We start from the raw sequence: 15,943 nt of genomic DNA, 5'->3' as shown, positions 1-15,943 counted from the left end.
AGGCCACGCGTTCAGGAGTCAAAACACAGGCACCGTCCTGCAAGGTGGTGAGGACAGCAGTGGGAGAGGAGAGCACAACTCCCAGCCAGGCCAGTGAGGTCTGAGGCATACAGCATGGTCCAAGAATGACCAGCTCAGCCCAGTGATCCTCCCACCAAAATCCTTCCCTTCTGCAAAGCCATATGGATCCATCTCCTTGCAAGTGGAACTTTTTTAATGAGCTGTGAGGCCCTGATTGTGCATTGTTCCCCAAAACACTGCCTATGGATACACAAAAAGACCCTGCTAACATCCAGCAAGAAAACCTTTACATGTTGAGTGCAGCTACCTGGGAATGTGCCCTTTGCTATCTTAACATCTTCAAATTGCCTGAAGTTAAATCTAAATTGAGAAACCCAAATGAAACCTGATGTTGATTCAAGTATACAGCAGAACTCCAGCCCTTATCCATAGGTGTTGATCAGCACTTTCCTGAGAACTGAGCCTGCTGGCTCTTTGAAGCTTCAGGATAAAGGTGAGCCTGTATGAGACTACTTTAACCAATAATATGCAATCAGAGTGAAATAGCCACACCACAGCTGATGACAAATCTAGCCAAAAAGGAAACCCAAAGTCACCCAGGGAACCCTGAAATGCACATTCCCCTGAGCAGCCAACTTACAGCTAACTCCTGCAAAGCTGTTGAGAGCAGTAAGAAGTTTCTCCAAGCACAAAGTCTTCTGCCACCAAGGTTTCCTGGTGTGAAGCAGCCCACAATCCCCCTGGGCCTCAGGGACTGACTGGATTCCCACAGGCTGTGTCTGGGATGTATGGCTCCTTGCCAGACCCCTGGGTGAGAAGTGCCACACTTGGCACTCACAGGACAGCTGCCCTGCCTTTGCCCAGGAACATCCTCCTGGGGAGCCTCCTTGCTTCCTTGAGCTGTGGCAGTGTGACTGTGCAGCTCTAACAAGGACCAGGTTAACCGTGAAATCATGTTGGTACGCTGTTGGAGAGAGGGTTAAATCTTCTGCCTTACCCCCACCATCCCTTACTGTTTCCAGAGATTTTATTCCTGGTGCTCTACAGTGCCCTCTCCCCCTCCTTCTTGGGCTCTTTCCTGCTGCTGCTATCACCTCCTGCTCACTGCACACCTCATGGATGCTCCACCAGGCACACACAGTGGTCAGTCCAATCCTGGAGTGTTTGCACCCATCTTGGCCCTTCCTCAGAGGAAAGACTAAACTCTTGCCTCGTCCTCATAGCAGCTCTGATTCCAGAGCAAAACTTTTGAGGAAAAAGTGCTGTATGTGAAAGCTGAGTGACTGCTGAGCTTTCTTATTGACTATAATAGAACAGTGAATAACTTTCCATTAAGTGCATGTTTCTGCCAGTGTAACAAGCCCTTACCTGCAATCGTGTGTGAAGCACAAATGGCCTAAAGGCATCACACCTGAAGGAAAAATTCCAGGCCCTTCAATAATGTATTAACATTTTTAGCATACATTCAAAATGTTTAGTGCAGTAGGAAAAGCATGTGTTCTGGTCTCTGGAGCCTTGGTAGTCCCTGAGACACAAGAAGGAAGGCTGCAGCTTTCCAGCAGTGACTTCCTGCCATGCATCTTTTTTTGGAATATTCAAGCCAGGACAGAGATCAGAAAACGAGCTGGAAAGCAGCAATGGCTGAGCAAATAAATGCACTTTTTGAACCAGAGCAGTTAAGAATGTGTTCCTGGAAAGAGTGGCTGTAAATCTGAGTGCCAGATAAAACTGATCCTCTGCCACCCCGAGTCCCCTGCCCTTGCTTCTCCTCCAGCAGCTCAGAGATTCCTGACAATCTCTCTTGGCTTTTCGCCACACTTCAGCTATGGCTCAAGAATCCACAGCCACAGTGGCCAAGCATGACTGGGACACATTGCTCTGGGCTTCTGCATGGCACCAAATGTGCCTACAAGAGCAGCTGGGAGGTTGTCACAGCTTCATCTGCATTTGCTGAATGTCCCCAGGTGCTGGGAGTGGCTGGTGAGAGCTGGCCATGACCTCAGGGCAGAATTTCCACAGCACTTCCAGCTGCTGGAGTGCCCCCAAGAATAGGTGGCACCCTGACCTGCAGCACTCCTCCCCCAGGTCTGCCATAGGCTTCTGGAGACAAAGCAGCTATTTTGGCCTTGATTTTCAGTTCTTATTTTAAAACCCCAGGTATCCATAGGAGAAAGCTGCATGGATACAGCAAAACAATTTCAGGGATGCACCTTACAAAGATGTGTTATGGTTTTGCCTTTTTTCAGTGCTTATCCTAAGGTTTCACCAACCTACAGCCCAAAAGTCTGCCTGTAACCCCTGGAAATATTCTGTATAAACTGTGCCAAAGTTCAGCAAAACCAATTTGCCTGGCACAAGCAAGAGACTAGGAGCAGGAATTCTCAAAAAATGCTAATAATGTCTCAAACTATTTTTCCCTTAGCTGGTAAATCATTCTGCTTGAAACAGAACAGGCAGGAAGATGATTGAGAATTTTTATAGCAGTCCCTGAAACACAGAACATGAGCAAATTGATTCTTTTCGGGATGGCTTAGAGGGCACTTTCAGCTCTTGTGTGTAGGTGAGTTTCCCATTTAGTGGGAGGAAAAATACCAATATTACTGGCCTCTGGTTGGACTGTCAGCCCCTGCACTTCCATGGAGATGGAGACCCAGAATTTTCATCCATTTTCCTTCACATTGCATTAATGTGAATGAGACACATTTGGAGAGTGTAAATAGCGGACTTAGCACAGCAGCCCTGCTTGCATGAATAAGTCCTTTAAGCTCCTCTGCCCTTTCTGCCCCACGGCTGCATAGATAAATAAAGAAAAGGCCTTATTATATTTGTGGTGGCTAAAATTAAAGCTCTATGCTAAACAAAGTAAGCTAAGCCTTCACACTTGTCCCCTATCACTTGCTTGCTGCTCCTTAAATCCCTTTGCTTAGGTTCTATTAACTTGGTGGGAGAACACTATTCTGGGAGAGTGTTAAAGCTGGAGATGTGGTTGTGAACTGACAATGGTGGGGTCTTTGCCAGATACGAAGCCCAAAGGCACACAACTGATGTGCTGCATCCCCCATGTTCATATAAATAGAGAGTGCTTTATCCACACTCTTTTTATAGTTACTGAGATGATGTTAAAAGGGAGCGAGAATCCGTGACACATTTTCAGACTTGAAAATCCATCTGGTTTGAACATGGTCAGTTGGGATATAGTGGTCTTGGGGGTAATCTGGAAGAGGATGAAACAGTCACCCTTTGTAAATTATGTATCCATTTGTTCATACAAGCGTGCATCCATCCAAGTGATGGCTGACATGTTATTTGGAAAGAAAAAAAGAAAGGAGAGGGTGAGGAAAGATTACTCCACCCCAACACTGCATCCCACATGCTGTGAAGCATGATTCTGCCCCTCACATGCATCTCCATTCACCTCAAGGTATTGTCCCAGTCTTGTCCACAGCCAGCTGGGGCACTGTACTTTGCACCCCCACTTTTCCCAGAGCCTTCCCAGCTCATGCAGCCACATCAGAACTTTCATCTTCTCCAGATATCCCCACCTCCTCCCTCAGGTCCTGGCATCACTTACCCTTCTCCTCCAATCCTCTTTAGTCCTCCTGGCTTCTCTGCCAGTCCTGCTCCCCAGGTGTTTGGGGAGCATGGCTGTTGTCCCCTCCCTCTCTTGGTGTACCCTAACACTGTTCCTGACACAGCTGGTGGAGTCACCTGGCCTGTCCCTTGGTGGGTTCACAGATCCTGTGTGAGTGGGTGAAATCCCAGGGTATGGCACCATGCATCTTCCAGGCAGCTCCACAAGACCATGTTGTCACCTAAGTGAAGTTTCTAGGGGATACAGAACCAAAGTCCCAAATTGCTAACACTGGACATGAGAGACCTTTCCTCTCACTTGTCCTGACCTCCCTGCCACAGTCTGGACTCCTTTATGTTCTGACAGTCCTCTCCTCAGGAAAGCAGGCTGCTTTTCTTTAAGGAGTGGGAGAAATTACAGGGCCTGGAACTCTAGCCCTGTGGCTTCAGTTACCTGTGAAGTGTTCAGGAGTAAAAATGAGGGGCTAAAGGTCACAGCAAAAAAGGTGCTGGGAATGGGGGAATGAACATCTTCCTCATCCCTCAGTAAACCTCTGAGAAACATGCAGCTTCCCTGGAATGCTTCAAATGCCACTCTTCAAAGGGAGAAACCTAATGACTAAAACAACCTCTTGGCTTTTTTGCAGAAGGCAGGTGCTACCCCTGGGTGGCATATCAGCATCTTTCTCTCCTTATTCCTGGTGCCTTTCAGCTTACTGCCTGCTCCCAGCAAATCCTCCCACCCAGCAAACCTTGGGTTTGCAGACACCCACAGCAACCACCATTCACTTCTCACACCTGCCTCGTATCACACTCCTCCTTGCAGAAATAGCCCTCTAGCCACAAGCTTTACCGTGTCTTCAAGGTGCTTAGGTTCCCATCAGACCACAGCATGTAGCACAAAGGAAAATTCAGTCCATTTATCATTCCAGTAATTCCTCAGGGAAAGAGAACCATCTCAATGTGTGGGCAGCCAAAGAGCCAGCATTAGGACTGGCTGAAAGGACTTCATCCTTTCCACACTTGCTGTCCTTGCAGCAGAAATATTCCTGCTGTGCTAATGGGATTAAAAAGATGGGTACCCAGGCACTAAGGAATTAAGAGAATTTGAGTTCAAAACACTGTTGAGTTTTCTTTTGAAATGGCTGTGTAAGCTCACAAATCACTAGCGTATAGAAATCAAAACTTCCATATCAGTAAGCACAAAAATGGACTTGTCACTCTTTCCTAAACTAAAATGTTATGAATGCAGTGGAATTTATTTGTAGGCCAAGGCATTATGGTAACAGAACATAAACTTTTAGGGCAGGCAGTTATCTGGCATAATAATTCTGTCTTTACTCATTAACAAACATCAGTAAATGCGTGCTGTAGACACCAATATTGGGAAGTGTCGGGTACAGTGGCTTCTTTGTGAATGAATGGTCTTTCTCTGAGAACTAGACCGCCGGTAATTAATTATCTCAATGTCTTTGATCTATTTACTTTGCACATATTTCATCTGTTTTGGTTTGTTACTTGCATTTCAATGACCTCTCACATTATGGAGCAATTCCTTCTGTTGGGAAAATTGCCTTTCCCTTTCCCATGGGAGCACAGCAGTGGACTAACTGCTTCTCAGAGATGACAGGTCCATTTTTTACTTCTGTGAGCATGACTGCACTGATTTAAGGAATCTGCCCATATACAGCTGAGGAGTTCACTTTGCTCATGTGAAGCCTGTGTGTGCATCTATAGCAAACTGCAAACTTCCTTTGGACTGTGAAGCTATCAGCCTGTTCCCTCCATTTCAAAGTTTAAATGTAGACAGAAATGGCAAAGGATCACTTTCATTAAAGATCTGTCTCATACTCATAAAAAGCGAGATCATCTCTATTTCTAACTACTAGTTACACACTTAATTGTACATAACATAGCAATTACAATGGGATGGGGTGTGTATTGATTTACCTTAGATTTTCCAAGGAGCAATTTTATTAAGTATTACATGTTGTGAACTTGGGTTAAAAATAGGGCTTTTCTTTCTTTCTCTCTCTCTCTCTCTTTCTTTCTCACTCTCTCTTTCTCTCTTTCTCTCTTTCTCTCTCTCTTTCTCTCTTTCTCTCTCTCTTTCTCTCTTTCTATCTCTCTTTCTCTCTTTCTTTCTCTCTTTCTTTCTCCCTTTCCCTCCCTCCCTCCCTCCCTCCCTTCCTTCCTTCCTTCCTTCCTTCCTTCCTTCCTTCCTTCCTTCCTTCCTTCCTTCCTTCCTTCCTTCCTTCCTTCCTTCCTTCCTTCCTTCCTTCCTTCCTTCCTTCCTTCCTTCCTTCCTTCCTTCCTTCCTTCCTTCCTTCCTTCCTCCCTCCCTCCCCCTCCTCCCTCCCTCCCTCCCTCCCTCCCTCCCTCCCTCCCTCCCTCCCTCCCTTCCCTTCCTCCCTCCCTTCCTTCCTTCCTTCTCCTTCCTTCCTTCCTTCCTTCCTTCCTTCCTTCCTTCCTTCCTTCCTTCCTTCCTTCCTTCCTTCCTTCCTTCCTTCCTTCCTTCCCCTCTCTCTCTCTCTCTCTCTCTTTTTCTCTTTTTCTCTCTCTCTTTCTCTCTTTCTCTTTTTTCTCCCTTCATGGTTCTTCTTGCAGGAGGGGCCAAGATTGATTGGTTTTGCCTTCCAGGGTGATACTAGGGCATAAACAACACTTGCTCTCTTTTAGTTTTTTTATTGACTGAACAGCTGCCCTTGAGCTGCACCATGAAACAAACAAATTTGTCTGAGCTAATAAAGTGTAAAATGCGTCGGACAAAGAGCACAGCAAAAGGATGTTTTAACAAAAGATGTTTTGCTCTTGCTTTTAGCCACCGTGATGCCCAGGTGGAAGGGGAAGGAAGAAGAGGTGGCATCCTACCAGCTCTCCCAGCTCTGGACCTGAAGTGCTTGCAGCCAGCTTTGAGGTTGTCCTGTCGGCCACTGCCCCACCGATCTCTCAGCAGTACCTCAAGAGGTAGGAGCCACTGCAGTTCTAATCCTCTTTTCCTCTATTTTTTGTGCCAGGGAGTGGCCAACAACAGCAACCAAGGGCTGGAATGCCAGTGCTTTATATATCTGACATGGAAGAGCAGTGCTGGCAGCATTTTAAGGCACTCTGCAAGAGGCAGCCATTGAATGACACTGTGGGAAGTATCCTGCATCCATTCATCAGTGGCTTATGCTTAGGAGACACAAGTGCCTTGCCCAGAACCACAGAAAGATAAATTGGAGCTTAAAGAGGATGAGATTTTGTCTTCCAGACCCCAGCAATCAGACTAGCAGCAGGCAGCCTTTCAAAGTCCTGCACCATGCTGGCATTTTCAACATTAGAGATTATGTGCACTGGGAGAAACTCAGCAGGAGCTAGGAGGGTCGTGGCTGCCAGTCCCCTTTTGGCAGGACCTAGCCTTCTCAACAGCAAGACCTCAGAGCCCCTTATAAACACTTCTCTAAGGATGCCATAGTGCCCCATCCCTGCCTTGCAGCTACTCTGCTCTTTCACCATGAGCATGTGCTGCCATGGTTTACTTCCCACATCAGACCACATGCTTTTTCCACTGAAAGGCAAATTCAAAACCTGCATTCCTGGAAGGAGAATACAGCTGTGCAAAGAGGACAACTCATCCTTCTGAGTTCTGCATTCAGGACTCAGACAACATTTTGTGTCTCTTCCAGGAAAAAAGAAATTTGTGTTTACTGCAAATGCTTCCCTTTTACACTCATTCTATGTCACCAGTTGCAAAAAATCCCTTCTAAAGTTTAATATAAGGCTTCAGCTTGAGATCAATCTTCCATTTCTTTTTGAGATTTCAGCTGAAGACAAGTCTTCCTATCAGTCTTCCTTCTTATTTTTTGTAAGAAAATCTCAGGACCTTGCAAGTTAACTTAATTATGTGGTTATCTCAGACTGCCCTCTTATGGCAAAATTTTAACCTGTAGGTTTTCTTAGGCTTTTCAAAGGTTTTGCAAGTTCAGTTACTGAAAAGTCTAGTATTAAAAATTACTGAACAATTATAGGGAAGAAGCCGTGGTTGCCTGATCCATTTCTGTCCTATACATGTCCTGTCACCGAGTCATCCTGCCAGTCTCAAGCACTGCCAATCTCCTGGTCAGCAGCTTGGCCAGCACCTGATACCCTTGTGTTTGCCCATCCTTCCTCCTCTGGCAGAAGCGTGCCCAGCTGGTGCATGTGCTCAGGGAGTTTTCTGACACACTCGTGCTTTACACACACACAAACACTGCTCTTCACATACATTGGAGAAGGCCTGACTCCTCGGAAGTGTGTCTTCCATGCAGGATGAAGGCTCTCGATGGTCTCCAAAGCCCTACAAACTGAAGGATTTTCTCTAACCCACAGCCAGCTGTGGCAAGGCTTTGCTGAAGCCATGGGTGAGTTCTGCCGTGCTGCAGAAAGCTCCAGAGAAGCAGGGCAGCAGAACTGCTGGCCACCAAAATGATCCCAAAGGCCACCTCAGCTGGCTGCAGACAAACGTGTGGGTGTTGCAGGGCTCTGCCCGGGTGGAAACAAGCAAGCAGGCAGGGTCAACTGCAGCCTCCAGCCCAGCTCTTCCATGCTGCCAGCACCACTTTGGTCCTGGCTGCTCCTCCACGGGGAGCTCATCTTGCCCCACACACGGTGGCCTCTGCTGTGAGTGAAGAAAGCCACAGGCAAAGGAGTTTCTCACCATTTTAGAGCAAGGGTGGGGAGGAATCGACCTGATCTGTGCATTCACGTCGTCTATTCAACGCACAAATGCCTTAAAAACCAGCAGTCACTTAATTCAGACACGCAGTCTGCACAAATGGTAGCGAGAGGGCTGGAGAGCACACTTTCCCTGCCCCCTAGGCCTTCATGCAGTGACTGCCTGGTCACTCGGAGCCTTGCTGTGAGCACTGACCACGCTCAGCTGTGACTGTTCCCCGATGTCGCCGGCAGGGATGGGGCATTGCAGCGTGCCCGAGCTGTCCCACAGCCACCCGCCAGAGGACAGCAGGAGGGTGTCCCACATCCCCCCGCTAGAGGACAGCAGGAGGGTGTCCCACATCCCCCCGCTGGAGGACAGCAGGAGGGTGTCCCACATCCCCCCGCCGGAGGACAGCAGGAGGGTGTCCCACAGCCAGCCGCTCGTCACAGCCGCGCAAGCACGGGAATGCATCCACCTGGGATAAACACATCCAAGGTAGCGGAAAGGAGTCTGTACACGAGACAGCAAGGAACTGATAGCTCAAGCGACATTCTGGTAGCAAGGTCTGCCTCGGGGAGGAAGCCAAGGAAACCGCTCTGCTCCGAAGTGCTGTCAGCTTAAGCCACTACTGCTTTCTTCTAGAAGGCAGTGCCCTGGGTCTTCTGTAGCTGTGTGACAAGGAGAAACGCCAAGGATGTCACCTACAAACCCTTGACAATTGCTCAAATTCCCAGGCGGAGCAAGGAAACTGTAGTGGCAGCATTACTTGTTCTAACAGTGACCTGGAGAAAAACTGTCTTTTGTTTCCAGCCATGCAGAGCCAGAGGTTATTTAATCCACAGATCTATTTACGTTCTCCCTCCAGCACCAGTGTGTTTGAGGTACAGCCCTCTCCCGATTCCAACAACTTACAGGCTGGGGAAAGGACATACATCACCTGCATGACCATACAGTGCTCTGCAAGAAGTTATTTCCTCTTACAGCTGATTTATAGATAGTGAGGTAGGTGGAGTACATAAACAGATACTTGACTCATCAACATTTTTTTCTGTCCCATTTGGCTCCGAGCTCTTAGTCTGTGTTACCTTGCCTGAGTTATGAAGTCTTGATGTGACCTCTTTTATTTAGATATTCAGTCTGGAAAATCAATACTCCATGCTTTTGATTGCAAAACCAGGAGTCACAGCTGGTTAATGCATTACTGTCCTGCACGGACTGAGAAGGGAGCCTATTTATACCCATGAAACAGCAACTTCAAAACTTTTCTATGGATTTGACATGAGAAACAGTTATATTGTATGAATGTCATCAAACCACCTTCCTTTGAAATTAGAAGAGTATAAACAAGAAAGTGCTGAGTTGCCAGAAGACCAAAATTCAACACGTGAAACAAGTGAGGAAGCAAAATAAATAAAGGTCTGGTTCCTTTCTAATGAGCAGGTGCCCCTGCTGTGAAACTCTTTTCCCCGAGGAGACACTCGTTTACCTGCTAATTCAGTTTGGGAAATGGGGCTGCACTCCCTGCGGTGACTTAGAATAAGTCATTTCTCTCCCTCAGCCATCTGCTTTCCTGAATATGAAGTGGAGATAATCACCATTATTTTTACTGCCTTATCCATCTTGGATGATGCATTGCATGAGCCCGAGGATTTTCACTTGTACAGGGAATATAACATTCAAGGCTCTACTTTCAAGGCTGTCAGCTTCAGTCCATGAAGCCCTGACTCCAGGCCCCCAACCAAGAGTAGGTTTGAACATGACACAGTAAAGGATGGCTGTGTCAGTGCCAAAGGATGCTCTGTGTGGTCCTGTGCTGTTCCCTGTCCAGCTGTTTCCTCCAGAGCTGCCGTGAGTGGAGTTTGTTTCGTGGTTCTTGTCCTCAGGTGCCCTAACATCCAGCAAACCATGACGTTTGCACACAGGACCCAAATACAGTTTTGCCCCAGTCCCTGAGCCAGGCACCCTTCCTGGGCCATGACTGCCCCAATGAACCTTTAAAAAACTCCCTACTGCCCTTGGGATCTTGGAGGCTGAGGCACTGATTGTGTGTTTTAGTTTTTCCCAGCTGTTTTCCCCCACATGTGGTTGCAGACAGGCAGCATGATGTATGTCTTCCCTCATCCTTGACAGAGCAGCTTGGATCCTCTGACAGCCCTCTGTGGAGGACACACAGCATCCCACACCTCCTGCTTATTCAGAGAGGGAGAGGAGGCTGTGCATGAGGTGTCCTGGGTAAAGAAAGCTTTTTAAATAGTCTTCAAATCATCAGAATTATTAGATATGTCGCATGATTCCTTTATTCTCTCCCAAGAATAAAGTGGGTACCGGTCAAGTAAGAAAATCTCATGCAAAGTTCCTAAATTGAGGACAGGCCAATTCAGTGCTACCAGGGATTATGGGAGTAGAACCTTAGAGGTTAGTTAAGAACCAAATGAAAGCAAAGTCTGTATTTCATGAAAAATGTTGGTCAGTGTTTAACAAAATTGCAGGGGAAATAAAATCTCACAAAGTTTTTTTTAGTTTTAAAAATAGCTCTGTTAACTGAGGACATTGGTAAAGAATGGGCACTTTCTGCAGCCTCAGTGACTGTCTTGTTTTCCCTACAATAGTCTAGATGTCTTTGCAAATGCCCACAGACTCCAGCTGGTTTTACCTTTCATTTTAAATGACAGTTTGAAAGCTCTTCGCTGTGGTTGTCATCCTTCTGACCACAAACTACCTACAGTGGTTACCACTGGAAAGCCCCAGTGCTTATCACCAGTGACCACACCATTTAAGGCCTGGACACTGCAATTTGCTGCACAACAGCAGTCTGGCAAATCCATGTGATGTCCCTCGTGTCATGCCCAAGACACCACAGCATCTATAATTAGAGCAGGACATGCCTGTGGCATTGTGGTGAACATTATCAGCAACTTCCTTTCTGCTGCTACTTGCAAGAGGTTGCTGCTGACATACCCTTGGAATTATGAGCCTATCTGAGATGCAAGAGCAGTGTTGTTTTCTCCATCTTTTTTCCTACTTCCCTGTCTGTACTGATGTTTATTTCCCTTGCTTTTGATTTGCCCTAAGTACCTCAGTGGATGGACAATCTTTTCAACCTGCTGTTGCAGCATCCATGGATGGACCAGAGAACTCCTTATGTGCTTACCAACATGAAGAAACCTGTGGCTCTATAATCCTATTATGTTCTAGACCACAGAAGTGTGTGTACATATGTATAACCCCTTCCCCATTGAGAAAACACTTTTAAACCTACAGCAAAAAGATGTTGGAAATAAGGCTCATGAGGTGGGTAGGAGGACCTGGTTCAGTGCTGTATTCCCATGTCAGTGTATGCTCCAAGGAGAGGCCTGCCAAAAAGATTAATTGTGGTGAAAAGCCTGGGAAGTCAGAAAGATGGCTTTGAAATTTAGTCAATTTTGAAAAATCAAAGTGGTTTCCAACGTCATGCCTGCCAAATGCCCTTTGCAACCAGCAGTGATTTCACAACCTTGTGCTCCCATTTTATTGCATTATTATTTCACCTTTATTGCATAAAAGACTTACTCATGTGGTGGGGCACAAAAAATCCCCAGACAGCCAGAGAAAGGGATACAGGCAGTAAGTCCACAAGGTTGTTGAGGGTTTGAAGTAAACAAACAGGAAATACACTTCCTTAAATTGCTTCAGGTCCTAGTACACCAAGGAGGTCGTTTTGCCCATATTAGGTGAAATATTTTCAGAACTGGGCTTTCTACTGTTATTTCTTAGAGAGACATCTTGAACTTCTCACTGCCCACAAAGAGCACAACTAAGTCTGCAGTGAGTCCTGGTTCCTGATTTTCTTGGCAGTAGAACCACAAAAATTACATCATCTCCTCCTCCACATAAACTAGAGTGTCACATCTGTTTTGTAATTGCGGCTTTAATGAAACTTTGCTGCAACAGCACTGGGTGACTGTGCAGTAAACTGTGCTAAATGTCAGCATTGGATAACTAGAAGTTGTCATAATCCTAGGTTAGGCTCAAAAGTCAATGCTTTCTAAGCAACAATCAGGGGGAAAGAGAAGCCTCCAAAAGTTTAGAAAAAGTGAAACATAAATGTAAATTCTTCTACTGTCATTATTATTAAAATAGCATCAGTCATGTATTAAAAAAAAAAAAAAAGTTGTTACAGGCAGGAAGAAGTGTGCCTTCATGTACAGAACGGTGGGAGCAGACATTACATCCAGGGGCTGTCCTAGGAGCAGTCCTGCTCCTGGATCTGGCCACCCTTCCCCTCTTGTTCACAGCCAAAGCTTGGGTGAGCAAAGAGGCTGACTTCTGAGTGCCTTCCCTGGGCAAGTCCATCCTTCACTCTGCTTTCCTGGCCCTTCCCTGCTATTTGGGGAGGGAACTTCCACCCTCTGGAGAAAACATCATTAATTTTTCACCCTGTTTCCAGATGTTCATTATTTTTCTTTCTTCTGTATGTTAGGGCTTTCTGAAAGCCACCTCAAGTTTTGGCTAGTCAGCTGTCACCCAGAAGAACTTACTGGTACTTAACCCCATGCAGATGAAGCAGCCCAAGAAGCATGATAACTACAATAAATTAGTATCATGATAGGAATATCATTCCTCTCCTATCCCTGTGTCTGTGTCATCCATTTAAACGTAGTCTCTTCACTGTAGGAACTTCCTCTTGCTCTGCATTTGTACCATGCCTAAAGGAGCAGGGTGCTGCCATCAGTCTGTCATCTTGTGGGAGACAAACATATACATGGACATGGGCATGCACTGATCTTCCATCCAAACCTGTGAATGTTTCCAAACACACAAATACCATGGGAAAATAAATGTATGAAGCATAAATCATCCTTCAAGAGCAGGTTTGTTAGTTCTTCTAGATCCTCGAGCTCCCAGTGGACTCAAGGAAATAATGTAAGCACAGAAAGTGCATGCTGCTTTCTTTGCTGGGTGATGGGCTCATGTGAGGCAGCTGTGGGCTTTCCACCCCCGGAGTTTAGGCAGTAACAGAAAGGAAACAAAACAGAATGTGGCCTAAGCCCCTGGAAATGTACAAGTAGCTATAAGGAGCTGTGGCAGAAGAAACAATTTTTTTTCTGTGCCCCTGTAAGGTTTTATGGTTTTTGTTTCTCCCACAGAGGGGTTTCTAGGTAAGAGTTATCTCAGCCATGACCTACATCTATATTTGAATTATTTGAAAATCTGGTGAAGTTTCTATACAAAACTGTTTAATTGTTGTAATTGGGAAAGCTGACACTTTCCAGGGCTTGCTTTTTCCCTCTTTCCTCCCTTTTTTCCCCCTTTTTTTCCTCTTTCTTCTACCACAACTGCTTTTTCCTGCCTCAAAGCCCTCGTTTAAACACACATGAGGAGCAATGTCTGGCAGACAATTGACTGATCACACTGCAAACATGTCACCAGGTTTCCACTGGTTTATTTTGGGGGACAGTAGCTGTGTCAATAGCAGATCTCTTGCTGTCTGACGTTGGCAGGGTTTTTGTCTGACCCTACTGTGGGAAGGGACATGGGGAACCAGAGGGCCCCCATTTACACCCTAATCCAGCCCTGATGGCAAATGTGTTATTTCCTGGCCTCTCCTTATCTCCATCATCCTCTTCATATGCTTATCTCACCATCTCCAAATTGTGGATAACTAACAGCAACCATTTAAACTGCTGTTCTACAGGCAGGAAAATGACAACAAATTTTGGGTTTACGGGCAGCTATCAAAAAGCAACTGCTTTTACAGCAAAACTGCCCTTATTTTATGTGCCACTTTCACATTCTGGTTTTGTTTCCTCTCTGTAATTTAGTCAGCAGGGGAGAAACGTATAACTTTCCTGTGCATGCTGCCAGCAGTTTTTGCCCTTGAAAGCTCAGATCAGCAGGTAGCAAGCTGGGGCTACTCGGGATCCACACGAGAGCGGCAAAATCAGCGCCAGGATCTGCAGGAAGCAATGAAATCGTATTAACTTGGTAGAGGTGTGATTTAGGAAATCTCTCGTTGCCACATACCTTAGAAGATAACAGCCGTAAGACCCACAATAAATAAACGTGATAACAGCAATAGTTTGTGTTATCTCTACGTTTCAAGTTTACAAAAAAAAAAAAAGCCCAAAACAATCTTTTATTGTTTCGAAGGACTGGTCTCTTGCAAGTTGAAATGAAGTACTGGAGCAGTATACTGTTCTCTAGGGGTTAATGTTACATTAATCAGAACTGACAAGCATGAAAATCATTCTTTGTTGTCTTTAAATTGCTAATTTAAGATTGAAATCTAAAACGCTTGAGCACTGATCGTTAACACTGACGCTCAAACAAAACCCAAGTAAAATCTTCTCTCCTATGGGCCACTAAACAATTGTTTTACATTTGGTTGAGAAAACAAATGCAAAGTCTGTAACTAAATCCTAATGTATCGTTTAAGTGTTTCCATTCACAGGCTTTCTTTGGCTAAACTTCAACGAATTGTACTACAGTTTAATTGAAAAGCAGCATTTGCACAGGCATTTACATCTGAAGGCAGAAATACTGGCATTGTACCATGGGGTGCAGCGGCAGCAAGAATTCTCCCAAATCAAATTTTTTTACAGGTATTTTTTTTCCAATTGCAGAGGTATTTCAAAGAGCTGATTCTCAACTGAGATGCTGAGCAAAGTTTGAGATGTTCAGTAACAAAAATCTTATTTGATATGCTTATTAAAGTTTAAAAAATTTATTAAAGGGTACAGTCTGACCTCGGTGCAGTGGAAACGGACACCAGACACAATCAAGGGGAATAACGCATCATCAAATGCGCAGCTACAAAACTAACCAAAAAAAAAAAAGTATGTAGCAGCAAAACAAATAGACAAGTACATCCTTCTTCTGCTTCCTTAATGGAATTACAGGCCGTGTTAGGGGCCAAATCAAGTCCAGTTTCTTTTGCCAGTTTGAATATTTGCAAGTTTAGATCTATTTGCAAACACAGCTGCCACCAAATTCCTTAGACACATGCATTTGCCACTGAAATAAAGCTGAAGCTGAATCTCCAGCTTGGTGGAAGCAAACTCTTAGGCCTAAAACCATTTAGGAACAAACCCATCAGTGCATCTGTGCATTTGACCTGTTCCCTTGTGACGAGGAAGGCGGAATAAAGACATCTGTGACAGAGTCACTCTGTGTGACTGTATGGATGCTCCAGCGGGAGGATGAGAACAGCAGGGCTGAGGGGAAAAGCACGCTGTACCCTCATGCTCTCTGAGGAGCTAGTGAGCTACAGTAGCCGTGCTAGCCAGCATCCAGAGTGAGCAATGTCACATTTATCACATCGGAGCGCTTTGCCTTCCTTGGCAATTACAGTAAAGCAGACATACTTCTTGAGCTATGCAGACATACTTCCCACATCCACTGACCTCGATGAGAGATCCATAGCAAATCTTAGGGCAGAACCTGCTACACAAAAGACGTGTTAAAGACAGAAGCACTGTCATGCAGAACAAGCTCTTAGAGCAGAAGAAAAGGACTCAGCATTTGGCCAAGGAGTGGGGTCATGCACTGAGGGTGCTTTGTATTCTGGGAAGGACGTGGGACGATGACTCCCCAGGCTCATGCGGAGCAAAGGCAGAGGAATATAGGATTTAGGGAAAATGAAAAGGCAAGAGATTCTGAGCGCTCTCTCATCTGGCAGCCAAATCCGGAATACGA

This window comes from Lichenostomus cassidix, chromosome 1Aa (genome assembly GCF_008360975.1).
Source record: "Lichenostomus cassidix isolate B80296 chromosome 1Aa, HeHo_3.0, whole genome shotgun sequence".
Classification (NCBI taxonomy): Eukaryota; Metazoa; Chordata; class Aves; order Passeriformes; family Meliphagidae; genus Lichenostomus; species Lichenostomus cassidix.
Note: the sequence above shows the minus strand (reverse complement) of the source record.